This window comes from Garra rufa, chromosome 1 (genome assembly GCF_049309525.1).
Source record: "Garra rufa chromosome 1, GarRuf1.0, whole genome shotgun sequence".
NCBI classification, from domain to species: domain Eukaryota; kingdom Metazoa; phylum Chordata; class Actinopteri; order Cypriniformes; family Cyprinidae; genus Garra; species Garra rufa.
The window spans coordinates 100,629,208-100,639,207 of NC_133361.1; the positions used below are offsets into that span (position 1 = coordinate 100,629,208).

Below are 10,000 nucleotides of genomic sequence, written 5' to 3' on the forward strand. Positions count from 1 at the left end.
TATACAATCCACAGAAAGTGTAATCCAAAGTTTGCAGGTGGTGAATGGAAAGGTGAGCTCTAAAATTAGCAAACTCCTTAATCCAACAGTTTGGTGACTGTCCTTTGTTTGTCATGCTGCTCTCTTATACAGTTGTACTTCCTGCTTCCTGTGATGTGTCTAGTCACATGGCAGGCCAACCATCCATTTATTTAAGACACACACACACTTAAAATGTTAAGAGCAATAAAATGGCCTAAAAAAACATGTAAAACACTTAACACTCTATAATACAATTAAATGATTGTAATAAATAGAGCGGTAAAACACGTCTTTCTAAAAGCCAGCATATTATATAAATAGTGAAGAAAAGGCAAAAGCTTACAGCACCTGGTATTCCCAGGCGGTCTCCCATCCAGAGTTACAAGATTAAAATGGGGTCAGATTTAACTGTGAGAGATGACTAGTGGTTAAAAGAATGAGACATAAAAGAAGATTGGTTTAAATAGATTTGGTTTATATACAAGGTTCACATAAAAGACTTTAAAACAACACGATAAAACTAGGTAAATGCTGTTAAAAGAATACAGTTCATTTGTCCATACCCTAAAAACAGTCCAAGAATCCCAGTGTGTTGATAAGTCCAATGTGAGTGTCCACCATTGTATATTCAATCCACAGAAAGTGTAATCCAAAGTTTGCAGGTGGTGAATGGAAAGGTGAGCTCTAAAATTAGCAACTCCTTAATCCAACAGTTTGGTGACTTTTTTTGTCATGCTGCTCTCTTATACAGTTGTACTTCCTGCTTCCTGTCATGTGTCTAGTCACATGGCAGGCCAACCATCCATTTATTAAAGACACACACACACTTAAAATGTTAAGAGTAATAAAATGGCCTAAAAAAACATGTAAAACACTTAACACTCTATAATACATTTAAATGATTGTAATAAATAGAGCGGTAAAACACGTCTTTCTAAAAGCCAGCATATTATATAAATAGTGAAGAAAAGGCAAAAGCTTACAGCACCTGGTATTCCCGGGCGGTCTCCCATCCAAGTACTAACCAGGCCCGACGCTGCTTTGCTTCCGAGATCAGACGAGATCGGGCGGTCTCAGCGCAGTATGGCCGTAAGCGAGGGCTGCTCCAAAAAGTGGGCTATTTAAAGATCAGCCTCCGTAAAAGCCAGCATATTATATAAATAGTGAAGAAAAGGCAAAAGCTTACAGCACCTGGTATTCCCAGGCGGTCTCCCATCTAAGTACTAACCAGGCCCGACGCTGCTTTGCTTCCGAGATCAGACGAGATCGGGCGCTCTCAGCGCAGTATGGCCGCAAGCGAGTACTGCTCCAAAAAGTGGGTTATTTATAGATCAGCCTCCGTAAAAGCCATCATATTATATAAATAGTGAAGAAAAGGCAAAAGCTTACAGCACCTGGTATTCCCAGGCGGTCTCCCATCCAGAGTTACAAGATTAAAATGGGGTCAGATTTAACTGTGAGAGATGACTAGTGGTTAAAAGAATGAGACATAAAAGAAGATTGGTTTAAATAGATTTGGTTTATATACAAGGTTCACATAAAAGACTTTAAAACAACACGATAAAACTAGGTAAATGCTGTTAAAAGAATACAGTTCATTTGTCCATACCCTAAAAACAGTCCAAGAATCCCAGTGTGTTGATAAGTCCAATGTGAGTGTCCACCATTGTATATACAATCCACAGAAAGTGTAATCCAAAGTTTGCAGGTGGTGAATGGAAAGGTGAGCTCTAAAATTAGCAAACTCCTTAATCCAACAGTTTGGTGACTGTCCTTTGTTTGTCATGCTGCTCTCTTATACAGTTGTACTTCCTGCTTCCTGTCATGTGTCTAGTCACATGGCAGGCCAACCATCCATTTATTTAAGACACACACACACTTAAAATGTTAAGAGCAATAAAATGGCCTAAAAAAACATGTAAAACACTTAACACTCTATAATACAATTAAATGATTGTAATAAATAGAGCGGTAAAACACGTCTTTCTAAAAGCCAGCATATTATATAAATAGTGAAGAAAAGGCAAAAGCTTACAGCACCTGGTATTCCCAGGCGGTCTCCCATCCAGAGTTACAAGATTAAAATGGGGTCAGATTTAACTGTGAGAGATGACTAGTGGTTAAAAGAATGAGACATAAAAGAAGATTGGTTTAAATAGATTTGGTTTATATACAAGGTTCACATAAAAGACTTTAAAACAACACGATAAAACTAGGTAAATGCTGTTAAAAGAATACAGTTCATTTGTCCATACCCTAAAAACAGTCCAAGAATCCCAGTGTGTTGATAAGTCCAATTTGAGTGTCCACCATTGTATATACAATCCACAGAAAGTGTAATCCAAAGGTTGCAGGTGGTGAATGGAAAGGTGAGCTCTAAAATTAGCAAACTCCTTAATCCAACAGTTTGGTGACTGTCCTTTGTTTGTCATGCTGCTCTCTTATACAGTTGTACTTCCTGCTTCCTGTCATGTGTCTAGTCACATGGCAGGCCAACCATCCATTTATTTAAGACACACACACACTTAAAATGTTAAGAGCAATAAAATGGCCTAAAAAAACATGTAAAACACTTAACACTCTATAATACATTTAAATGATTGTAATAAATAGAGCGGTAAAACACGTCTTTCTAAAAGCCAGCATATTATATAAATAGTGAAGAAAAGGCAAAAGCTTACAGCACCTGGTATTCCCAGGCGGTCTCCCATCCAAGTACTAACCAGGCCCGACGCTGCTTTGCTTCCGAGATCAGACGAGATTGGGCGGTCTCAGCGCGGTATGGCCGTAAGCGAGGGCTGCTCCAAAAAGTGGCCTATTTAAAGATCAGCCTCCGTAAAAGCCAGCATATTATATAAATAGTGAAGAAAAGGCAAAAGCTTACAGCACCTGGTATTCCCAGGCGGTCTCCCATCCAAGTACTAACCAGGCCCGACGCTGCTTTGCTTCCGAGATCAGACGAGATCGGGTGGTCTCAGCGCAGTATGGCCGTAAGCGAGGGCTGCTCCAAAAAGTGGGCTATTTAAAGATCAGCCTCCGTAAAAGCCAGCATATTATATAAATAGTGAAGAAAAGCCAAAAGCTTACAGCACCTGGTATTCCCAGGCGGTCTCCCATCTAAGTACTAACCAGGCCCGACGCTGCTTTGCTTCCGAGATCAGACGAGATCGGGCGCTCTCAGCGCAGTATGGCCGTAAGCGAGTACTGCTCCAAAAAGTGGGCTATTTATAGATCAGCCTCCGTAAAAGCCATCATATTATATAAATAGTGAAGAAAAGGCAAAAGCTTACAGCACCTGGTATTCCCAGGCGGTCTCCCATCCAAGTACTAACCAGGCCCGACGCTGCTTTGCTTCCGAGATCAGACGAGATCGGGCGCACTCAGCGCAGTATGGCCGTAAGCGAGGACTGCTCCAAAAAGTGGGTTATTTATAGATCAGCCTCCGTAAAAGCCATCATATTATATAAATAGTGAAGAAAAGGCAAAAGCTTACAGCACCTGGTATTCCCAGGCGGTCTCCCATCCAGAGTTACAACATTAAAATGGGGTCAGAATTAACTGTGAGAGATGACTAGTGGTTAAAAGAATGAGACATAAAAGAAGATTGGTTTAAATAGATTTGGTTTTTATATAAGGTTCACATAAAAGACTTTAAAACAACATGATAAAACTAGGTAAATGCTGTTAAAAGAATACAGTTCATTTGTCCATACCCTAAAAACAGTCCAAGAATCCCAGTGTGTTGATAAGTCCAATTTGAGTGTCCACCATTGTATATACAATCCACAGAAAGTGTAATCCAAAGGTTGCAGGTGGTGAATGGAAAGGTGAGCTCTAAAATTAGCAAACTCCTTAATCCAACAGTTTGGTGACTGTCCTTTGTTTGTCATGCTGCTCTCTTATACAGTTGTACTTCCTGCTTCCTGTCATGTGTCTAGTCACATGGCAGGCCAACCATCCATTTATTTAAGACACACACACACTTAAAATGTTAAGAGCAATAAAATGGCCTAAAAAAACATGTAAAACACTTAACACTCTATAATACATTTAAATGATTGTAATAAATAGAGCGGTAAAACACGTCTTTCTAAAAGCCAGAATATTATATAAATAGTGAAGAAAAGGCAAAAGCTTACAGCACCTGGTATTCCCAGGCGGTCTCCCATCCAAGTACTAACCAGGCCCGACGCTGCTTTGCTTCCGAGATCAGACGAGATTGGGCGGTCTCAGCGCGGTATGGCCGTAAGCGAGGGCTGCTCCAAAAAGTGGCCTATTTAAAGATCAGCCTCCGTAAAAGCCAGCATATTATATAAATAGTGAAGAAAAGGCAAAAGCTTACAGCACCTGGTATTCCCAGGCGGTCTCCCATCCAAGTACTAACCAGGCCCGACGCTGCTTTGCTTCCGAGATCAGACGAGATCGGGCGGTCTCAGCGCAGTATGGCCGTAAGCGAGGGCTGCTCCAAAAAGTGGGCTATTTAAAGATCAGCCTCCGTAAAAGCCAGCATATTATATAAATAGTGAAGAAAAGCCAAAAGCTTACAGCACCTGGTATTCCCAGGCGGTCTCCCATCTAAGTACTAACCAGGCCCGACGCTGCTTTGCTTCCGAGATCAGACGAGATCGGGCGCTCTCAGCGCAGTATGGCCGTAAGCGAGTACTGCTCCAAAAAGTGGGCTATTTATAGATCAGCCTCCGTAAAAGCCATCATATTATATAAATAGTGAAGAAAAGGCAAAAGCTTACAGCACCTGGTATTCCCAGGCGGTCTCCCATCCAAGTACTAACCAGGCCCGACGCTGCTTTGCTTCCGAGATCAGACGAGATCGGGCGCACTCAGCGCAGTATGGCCGCAAGCGAGGACTGCTCCAAAAAGTGGGTTATTTATAGATCAGCCTCCGTAAAAGCCATCATATTATATAAATAGTGAAGAAAAGGCAAAAGCTTACAGCACCTGGTATTCCCAGGCGGTCTCCCATCCAGAGTTACAACATTAAAATGGGGTCAGAATTAACTGTGAGAGATGACTAGTGGTTAAAAGAATGAGACATAAAAGAAGATTGGTTTAAATAGATTTGGTTTTTATATAAGGTTCACATAAAAGACTTTAAAACAACACGATAAAACTAGGTAAATGCTGTTAAAAGAATACAGTTCATTTGTCCATACCCTAAAAACAGTCCAAGAATCCCAGTGTGTTGATAAGTCCAATGTGAGTGTCCACCATTGTATATACAATCCACAGAAAGTGTAATCCAAAGTTTGCAGGTGGTGAATGGAAAGGTGAGCTCTAAAATTAGCAACTCCTTAATCCAACAGTTTGGTGACTTTTTTTGTCATGCTGCTCTCTTATACAGTTGTACTTCCTGCTTCCTGTCATGTGTCTAGTCACATGGCAGGCCAACCATCCATTTATTAAAGACACACACACACTTAAAATGTTAAGAGTAATAAAATGGCCTAAAAAACATGTAAAACACTTAACACTCTATAATACATTTAAATGATTGTAATAAATAGAGCGGCAAAACACGTCTTTCTAAAAGCCAGCATATTATATAAATAGTGAAGAAAAGGCAAAAGCTTACAGCACCTGGTATTCCCAGGCGGTCTCCCATCCAAGTACTAACCAGGCCCGACGCTGCTTTGCTTCCGAGATCAGACGAGATCGGGCGGTCTCAGCGCAGTATGGCCGTAAGCGAGGGCTGCTCCAAAAAGTGGGCTATTTAAAGATCAGCCTCCGTAAAAGCCAGCATATTATATAAATAGTGAAGAAAAGGCAAAAGCTTACAGCACCTGGTATTCCCAGGCGGTCTCCCATCTAAGTACTAACCAGGCCCGACGCTGCTTTGCTTCCGAGATCAGACGAGATCGGGCACTCTTTTTTTTTTTTTTTTTTTTTTTATTTATTTAAAACATGTTAATACATTTTAAAAACAGTCTGAATCACATTCTGGCAACAATACATTAAATCGAAACCATGTCATTTCAATAAATGGGTTATCATTTACAAAAATTTTGACAAAAACATCTTTCTCTTCATTCATATTACAGTAATCAAACAAAACATTTAAAATAAAACACATCTTCACCTTAAAAAGTTTGCACACAGGTATTTTTGTTTTCTTTTGTTTGACAAAATTCCTTCTGCTCCAAATTACAAATCTAGCAATGGTTAATATCAAATTTAAAAAACACACATTCTTAAAATTACCTTTAGAACCAAATAAAAACATTGTTTCCCATTCTTCATCAATACATCTTTGTTCTACTCCCAATTTACTTGTCATTTCTTTTAATTTTTTTATAAAACATTTTAACCCTGTGCATTTAAAAAAAATATGTATCAATCCTTCATCTTCCCTATTACATACCTTGCATATTGCATCACTTGCCATTCCAAATTTACACAGTCTCATTTCACTTAATAAACAATTATGTCTTAAAATATAATCAAAGTTTTCTAAAATTGGACTTTTCCACCAAGCTCTTAGATTTTTCCATATTTTCTTAGTTTCCATACTTGGGTACAATCTTTGCCAATATCCTTCTGCTTTTGGTGTGATAAAAACATCTTCACATAAACAAGAATAAAACATCTTTAAAATACCATCTTTAAAAGCATGCTGTTTGTCATTACTTTTAAAATCAATCATCATTCCATCATTACCTTTTGTTTCTTCTGTACCTTCTATAATATTTATCCATTCTTCCGGTATTACTTCTTTCATTTGTTTGTATTGTTTTTCTAAGACTGTTTTAGTTTCATTGTCATAATTTTCTACAATTGCGTCTCTTATTACTTGCACCGGTACAAAACCAGGTATCACTTCATACAAAATATCTTTTATTTGCTTTATCCCCGCATAAAACCATTTTTTATAAAAAATGGTATCATTTCCCTTTTTAATTTGATTATTTAAAAACAATGGTTGTCTTAAAATCTCTTCCCTGGTAAAAGACGTACAAACAACATGCTTTCTAAAATCACCCCATGCTTTTACAACCTCTTTATAAAACTCTGGTATTCCGTTCATCATGTTTTCTTTTAGCTTCATCCATAAAACATCATCTCCCATTTTTCCACATTTATTTAAAAAATAGTTCATTACACCCTTCCACGCATATTTCCCATGTTTCCAGTATTTATTAACAGTTTTTATTCTTATACTTTTCATTCTTATTAATGGATCTATTAGTCCCAACCCTCCTTCCTCCACCTTTCCAATTAGAGTGTCATAAGCAATTTTCGATGGTTTCCCCTCCCATAAAAAGTTTAAAACAATAGATTTGATTTTTTTATACACCCATATAGGCAAACTCACAGAACCCAATACATACCACATTTTTGATAAAAACAAAGAATTAATAACTAAAACCTTCCCTTTTAAAAATAATCCTCTTAATTTCCAGAAATTTAATCTCTTCTCCATTCCTTTTAAAACCTCCTCCCATACCACTTCTCTTATTTCATTTTCATTTTCTCCAACCCTTATACCTAAAATTTTCATACTCTTCTTTTCTTCCTTAAATTGCATTTTATTCAGCAGATCATTCGGTAATCCAATTTTCATGTATGTAGTTTTTTCTTTATTAACTTTTGCCCCTGTTCCTTTACAATATCTTTCTAAAACTTCCATTGCTTTATCCATACTTTTAATATCTTTTACAAACAATGTCGTGTCATCTGCATATTGAAATATTTTTTGTTCTGATTCTTCTCCTTTTATGCGTATTCCTTTTATGTTCTTTTCCTGGTCTACTGCCAGTCCTAAAGCTTCAGATACTAAAGTGTATAATAATGCTGACATAGGACACCCTTGTCTGATTGATCTCGTTATTTTAAAATCTTTAGTTAAAAAACCATTCACTTTTACACAACTACTTATATCTGTATATAAACATTTTATCCATTTTAAAAAAATTCTCCCCAAAACCAAATCTCTCCATCACATGTATCAAGTATTTGTGTTCAACTCTATCAAAAGCCTTTTCTAAATCCACACTTATTATATATCCTGTTTCTTTCTCCTCCTTCATGTACCATATCATATCTCTTATATTGTTAATGACATCAGTAATATCTCTTTTTAGAACAGCATATGCTTGATTTGTAGTAATTATATTTGGTACTACTATTTTCAATCGATTGGCTAAAATTTTGGCTAATATTTTATAATCTGTATTCAACATGCTTAGTGGTCTGTAGTTTTTCAGGTCTCTCTTATCACCTTTTTTCTTGTAAATTATTTTCACCATACCTTTCTTCATACTATTCGATAAATTCCCTTTTTTTAAAATTATCTATAAATATTTCATTTAAAATTGGACATAACACATCTTTAAAAACCTTATAAAATTCAGCTGTTAATCCATCTATTCCTGGACTTTTACCATTTTTCAGTTGATCAATTGCAATTCCTATTTCTAATTCCGTAATCTCACTCTCACACATTTCTTTGTCTCCCTCATTAACTTTAACCTGTATTTTACTTAATACAAATTCCTCATCTTCTAAAACTATCTCATTTTTGGTAAATAAATGCTTATAGAATTCTCTGACTTCTTCCAAAATTCCTGTTTTATCTTCTACAATCCTCGCATCTTCTGTTTTAATACTTTTTATTATATCTGCTCTCTGTCTTGTTTTTTCTAATTCATAAAAATATTTCGTACTTCTTTCTCCTTCTACAATGTCTTTCGCCCTACTTCTTATTATTGCTCCTTTACACTTCTCTTCTTCTATTTTCTTTAATTCTTCCTGTAATTCTATTATCTTATCAATATTTTCATCATGCTCATTTACTTTCCTCATTTCTTCATCCTACTCTTTTTTGATCTTATTTTCTTTCATCTTTTTGACTTTTTGCCATTTGTTTGAATATTCCATTGAGAATTTTTTTTATTCTTTTTTTTAGAATGTCCCACCAAAACCCTTTTTCCATTTCATACATTTCCTCATTTACACTATTAATTATTATACTTTCTATTTCCATTCTGTATATTTCATTTTTTAGAAGTTCTGCATTTAATATCCACACCCCTGGTCCTTTATCAGCCTCATTAAAATTCATCAATATCCATAAAAAATCATGATCACTCTCACTATAATTTTTGTAAGACGCCTTAGTGACATAATATGCTTCCTTTTTCTTACATAAAAATAAGTCTATTCTACTTTGCTTTAGAACTCTGTCAACAATTTGTCTTCTTGAATATTCTCTTTTCATACCATTCCTCTCTCTCCACACATCCACCATATTATATTTCTCCATTATGTTATGTAGTTCATTCCTCCCTCTATCTCTTCTAAATCCCATTGAATCATCTACATCAATTCTCTGTATTACAGTGTTAAAATCCCCTAACACCATAATGTTGTCATGTTTTTCTATTAACTCATTCATATCCCTGTAAAAATTAAATTTATCTCTTTCATCATTTGGTGCATGTATATTACACACTTTCATTTCTTTTCCATTACACACAAATTTAACAATTATTATTCTTCCCTTTGTGTCTTTATAATCTATATTTACTTCTTCAAATACTCCTTTTCTTATTAAGATAGCTACCACTCTCTTCCTTTCCATATCACAGTTACTATATATTTCTCCGTTCCATAATTTTCTAATTTCATCACTTATTTTATCTTCCCATTTCGTTTCTTGTAAACATAGCACATCACATTTTTTGGTCAGACACATTAATCTTTCAAACTTTTGACATTTGGATAATCCTCTAGCATTCAGCGATACAATTGATATAGAGCTCATTAAAGAAAAGATTGGAAAAACCAAAAACCACCATTCAATCCGTTTCATTGTCTTTCAAAAAAGTATTTTTTACTTCACCCATTTCAGCTTTCCTCCTCTCCAGTCTTTCCTTTTGCTCTTCTCTTCTTATCTTCTGCCTTTTAAGAACCTGTTGAATGTCTAAGCCATCTTTTCTTGTTTTTACACATCTATTCAGTCTTT

The 10,000-nt window shown here is 36.2% G+C and overlaps 11 non-coding genes across 11 annotated transcripts; all 11 read right to left on the reverse strand.

Moving 5' to 3' along the window:
• Positions 1 to 997: 997 nt before the first annotated feature.
• On the reverse strand, positions 998 to 1,116 carry LOC141318732 (5S ribosomal RNA). The gene has a single exon (XR_012353031.1). It is a non-coding gene; the product is annotated as a 5S ribosomal RNA (ribosomal RNA).
• Positions 1,117 to 1,200: 84 nt separating this feature from the next.
• Positions 1,201 to 1,319, reverse strand: LOC141318379 (5S ribosomal RNA). Its single transcript, XR_012352699.1, has one exon. It is a non-coding gene; the product is annotated as a 5S ribosomal RNA (ribosomal RNA).
• A 1,376-nt stretch (positions 1,320 to 2,695) lies between these two features.
• On the reverse strand, positions 2,696 to 2,814 carry LOC141318968 (5S ribosomal RNA). Its single transcript, XR_012353251.1, has one exon. It is a non-coding gene; the product is annotated as a 5S ribosomal RNA (ribosomal RNA).
• An 84-nt stretch (positions 2,815 to 2,898) lies between these two features.
• LOC141317495 (5S ribosomal RNA) lies at positions 2,899 to 3,017 on the reverse strand. Its single transcript, XR_012351871.1, has one exon. It is a non-coding gene; the product is annotated as a 5S ribosomal RNA (ribosomal RNA).
• An 84-nt stretch (positions 3,018 to 3,101) lies between these two features.
• LOC141317550 (5S ribosomal RNA) lies at positions 3,102 to 3,220 on the reverse strand. Its single transcript, XR_012351922.1, has one exon. It is a non-coding gene; the product is annotated as a 5S ribosomal RNA (ribosomal RNA).
• An 84-nt stretch (positions 3,221 to 3,304) lies between these two features.
• LOC141317489 (5S ribosomal RNA) lies at positions 3,305 to 3,423 on the reverse strand. Its single transcript, XR_012351865.1, has one exon. It is a non-coding gene; the product is annotated as a 5S ribosomal RNA (ribosomal RNA).
• Positions 3,424 to 4,153: 730 nt separating this feature from the next.
• LOC141318969 (5S ribosomal RNA) lies at positions 4,154 to 4,272 on the reverse strand. Its single transcript, XR_012353252.1, has one exon. It is a non-coding gene; the product is annotated as a 5S ribosomal RNA (ribosomal RNA).
• Positions 4,273 to 4,356: 84 nt separating this feature from the next.
• On the reverse strand, positions 4,357 to 4,475 carry LOC141318306 (5S ribosomal RNA). Its single transcript, XR_012352629.1, has one exon. It is a non-coding gene; the product is annotated as a 5S ribosomal RNA (ribosomal RNA).
• Positions 4,476 to 4,559: 84 nt separating this feature from the next.
• LOC141317551 (5S ribosomal RNA) lies at positions 4,560 to 4,678 on the reverse strand. The gene has a single exon (XR_012351923.1). It is a non-coding gene; the product is annotated as a 5S ribosomal RNA (ribosomal RNA).
• Positions 4,679 to 4,762: 84 nt separating this feature from the next.
• On the reverse strand, positions 4,763 to 4,881 carry LOC141318326 (5S ribosomal RNA). The gene has a single exon (XR_012352648.1). It is a non-coding gene; the product is annotated as a 5S ribosomal RNA (ribosomal RNA).
• A 723-nt stretch (positions 4,882 to 5,604) lies between these two features.
• Positions 5,605 to 5,723, reverse strand: LOC141318307 (5S ribosomal RNA). Its single transcript, XR_012352630.1, has one exon. It is a non-coding gene; the product is annotated as a 5S ribosomal RNA (ribosomal RNA).
• Between the last annotated feature and the right edge of the window lie 4,277 nt (positions 5,724 to 10,000).